We start from the raw sequence: 4,537 nt of genomic DNA, 5'->3' as shown, positions 1-4,537 counted from the left end.
ATGAAAAATAATTATTTTTTATCTCAAAAATATTGAGGATAGATATGTTGGAACTATTAACATTCTCATATAGATATTTAAACTATGCTGAGAATTCAACGTTTTGATCTATTTTATCATTTTCCAGAATCTGATATTCAAACTAGGTTACAATACTGACAATTACAAAGTGTCCTAAGTTTATGGAGGAATAATTCAAATTTAAATACCATAATTACAGCAAAATACTTTTTTATGACAATCTGAAATCAAATCTACTTTTACAATTGAGATTGCTTATCTAATCTGGACTTTATATTGCACATGTGAAATTAATCAAAAAACCCTTGTAACAGGTTTGTTTTGTCAGACATTTTATGATTAAACAAGTTTCACTGATTACGATCTATTTGTTACAGTACATTACAACAATGCTCTTTCAGAAACATTGATGTATACAATTTTCTTATTCTTTTGGTGTAGGCTAGACTGAATAAATAAGGTAGCATCAACTAAATTAAAAACCCAGCCTTAAAAGTTCAACCACATAATTATTTACAATTTAGTACCACTTGTTTTATTAATTCTTCTAACACGATAAGGCAACAGCATACTATTTAATATTTAAATTGCCAGAAACTGCAGACCATAAAGAAATACATTACCTCCATGCATACACAGACTAAAACAAGAAATATTTCTTACAAAAAACGTCGCTCGACTTTTCGACGTAACAGTTTTAATTATTGTTCTTCTTCATTAAATGATGCTTTTTTTTTTTTATTGATATTCAATTTGCTGGTTAAGTTCTTAGTAATCTGATCCTGAATTATCTTTTTTATATTCACATCATTACCATGTAACATAACCCACCCAAGTAGTTGTATTGCTTTACAAGGTTTTTTTTTATATTATTTTACTACATCTTAACTAAGATTAACTAGAATCCATATCAGTTTGGTTTTCCAGTCAGAGGTTATAGGTTCGAAACTTACCAGAGACTTTCTTCATACACTAATAATAATATCATCAATTGAAAAGGGGAGAACATTTCATGAAAGATTGATTGTTCTATTTTTTTAGTGAAGTTTAATTAAGCACTAATCAGGCTTTCAACACATGGGAATATTTTCAACATTTAACTAATATCTGTTTAATGTAAAAACTTGTATTCAATTAATCCGATACTTCCATCGTCAATCAATTAAATATTGGAGGAATCCATTCATAATTTTAAGAACAGCATTCATGACAGTTGTAATAGTATAATTAAAATCATAGTTAACGTACTTCCACAATCCAACCTGCATCAGCTTTGGTGCAAATTGATAGTTAGGTTGTTTTCATGGAAGTTTAACTATTGTTGATTTCCTGGTGAAATGTTTTCTCTTTTTTTTGTTTTGTATGATTAATTTATATATGAATACTATACGAAATAAAGAAAATGAATGAATGAATTTCAAAGGTAGGCCATTAGAAAAAAGCAGCGCTTGGATTTTGGCCGAGGAGTAGAGCATTCATAGACAAGTTGAATTTTTTAACCCGTCTTAGATTCCACATGTTAGCATAAATAAATTTACAAAACCCTGACCGTGCAATAGAACCATACCATTAAATAGAACTTACAGTGTATTAGAACTAATACTGAATGGCACAAGATACATAATTATACAATCAGATACATGATATACACTCAGGATTAAATAGCCAGTGATTGTGCCATCCCATACATGTATAAAATGTGTGAAAAAGTTTATATATTTACTGTACTGTCGATTACTAAAAATATTACCCCCTAAAGCAGTTATATAAATTGTTGTTGATGAGTTCCAGTAGGCATGCACGATACAATTATGACATCATGTTCCAAAAACGAACCCTGTCTGAAAAAATTTCTTGTTACAGTATTTCTATTTATTGTTAATATTTATATAACAATCTTGTAACAAGAACGACTAACTTCACACATTTTTCTGATCATTGTCAGGTTGAATAAACACTCTATCTCCTCATCTACATTTCAAAGGCGGTATACTGTACGTAGTACCTAGGGTTATATTTTACATGAATAAAAGTTTATAAATAACAGACATTATGCAGTAGATAGTTTCCTTCACTGGGGTATGCAATAAGGGTATTCATTCCGACTTCAGTGTATAGTTTACATTGTAGATCTTTCCCTAGTGAAAACTTATCTTATAGATCTTCAGCCTTCAGGTTATGCAATTACAGGTTATATTCATAAATATTTCACTGATTATTATCCATATCAGTAACATGTACTTTTTCTAATCATTGATCTTAATTATTACTTAATAATAGATCATGCAATACAGGTTTATGTTTACACAATGATTTTTAATAACTTTTACGTGGTGTATAAGTCTGGAAAATTGAACAAGAATCGCCAAAGGCTATGGAAATAATGAATTAAAAAAAGTTGAATAGTGTTATGAAATAGATGTAATAAGAAATTTACATATGATCTGAGGCTAGGCCAACAACCTTGCTAGCATTTCATGACAACTGGATGGAAATTCAATATTTTCCAATTGGTAAGAAATTAAAATTGGTTGGAGTTTGAGTGTGTTATTCAATTATGCTCTTACGCTCTTTGCTTCTAGGCTCAGAATTGATGTCACTCGGTTCAACTCTCGCGGTCTTAACTCGTTGGTAGGTTAATGGCGTTGACTATGTAACAAGCTAATGAGGTGCATTTGTGACCATTAGGCTTTGGAGATGTCAGGGACATTACAGTCAGCTTAATTATAATTTAAATTTATTTTCATACTTAATACAGAACATAATTCCAATAGCAATCATCCTTTTTATTTGTGTATGGAGTCAATCGAATCATATTTTAGAGTTATTAGTATTATTATAAAGATGAGATACAGTATATTATTTTTGTTTTTTTGTCTGAAAAATGAGAAACAATACCTGTAGGTTGGCCTGACCACTGTTAATTAACACAAAAACTACATATCATGTACCTTTATTTTCCTAACGGATCAAACAGACCGATGCATTAACTAATATAATCTAATTATCATCACTCGTGTGTCTAGCGATTGATTATTAGCATGCTAACATTACAAATTCTTAAATCTATTTTCATTAACAAAATTCAGGTAAATTTATCTATATAAAAGCATAGCTATGAGTATGAAGCACTACAAGAATAAAAAAGTCCATTTACACTATAATAATAATAATATAATAATAAAACGAATTTTTTATGTGCCAATTCCAGCAGTAAGTGATCAAAGGTATGACAGCTCAATTTGAAAGAAAAATATGAGTTTTCAAGATTTAAAGGCGGTAGTAGAAGATGAACAAGATCGAATAGAGGCGGGTAGGTCATTCCATAAGCGAGAGGCAGCAGAAGTAAAGGTGCTTAGGCCATACCTTTTAGTGTTAAAAAGTCGGAATGGAAAGGAGATTTTTTTAAGCGAGCGATAACAGGGAACAATAATTAGATAAACATACATTTATGCTGTGTTAAACACAATATTTTTTTTATCCAATCCAATGATGTCATAATCAATAAGAAAATAAAATCGTTGTATCATACCGATATTATTGCTCTTAATAATGATTGGACATGTGAAAATAATAGCAAAAGCAGCATACATGCTTATAGTTCTAGGATGAAAACTTTCTAGATTTCTATTGTTTTATGTAGAAAAAATGCATATTTATCGTCCATCGATATCGTTCTAGTGTAAATGGGCTTTTAGAAATAAACTGGGTAGATGACACTATATGAGCATCTAGGAGTCACATTCAAATTGAAGTTTAAAAATAGGCAAAAACAAACCTTTTAAGATAAGGAAGAACTGATTAAAAGTAAAATGAGAATAAAAAATGAAAAACTGAAGAAAACAAATTGCTGATTAAATCAATCAATGACAGCCCTATGTTCTCAATAATGAGGATGGTTAACAAAACAATGAACATCTGTACTTTAAAATCTTCGAGCAGTGGTGAAATTTGGAGAAATTCAGCTTTGCGCTGTGCAAATAAGAACAAGATATAAAAAAGAACATTACAATGGTTGTCTTTAAATTATCATTAATACACTCAGTATTTTTAGACAGATTTTAAAAGACAGACATGACATCCATGAGCCAGGAGAAGACTAAGAGCATGACTGAAAAGTGTAACATCTACGTGTGAATTGTAAGTGCATTATATGCAGTCCGTCTATTACTATAAAAAATACTACATTACTTTAACAGAGCGAAAAAAACGATGTATATTTGGTGAAATCAAATGTTAATGTGCAGTATGTTTTAAAGATAACAAAAATCCAACTTTTTCTGAACTACTTCTAAATGTCACATAATGTAGATAAACGAACCTCAATTAAAGAAGGAGTATGATTAACAAATTATTACTAGCCTTAAAACTTTCCAATTTGATTCTATTTATAGTACTTTACTGTCATAATAATTGAAGCATGTCTGGGATAGATAGTAAATCATAAACACAATACAAAGCCAGGCTTCATGGAGAACAAAGCTTGTGGAGTAAGGTAGGTACACACCAAAGCATT

The sequence above is a fragment of the Antedon mediterranea genome, chromosome 8, assembly GCF_964355755.1.
Source record: "Antedon mediterranea chromosome 8, ecAntMedi1.1, whole genome shotgun sequence".
NCBI lineage: Eukaryota > Metazoa > Echinodermata > Crinoidea > Comatulida > Antedonidae > Antedon > Antedon mediterranea.
The sequence above is the reverse complement of the archived record's forward strand: the minus strand, read 5'-3'. Positions refer to the sequence as shown.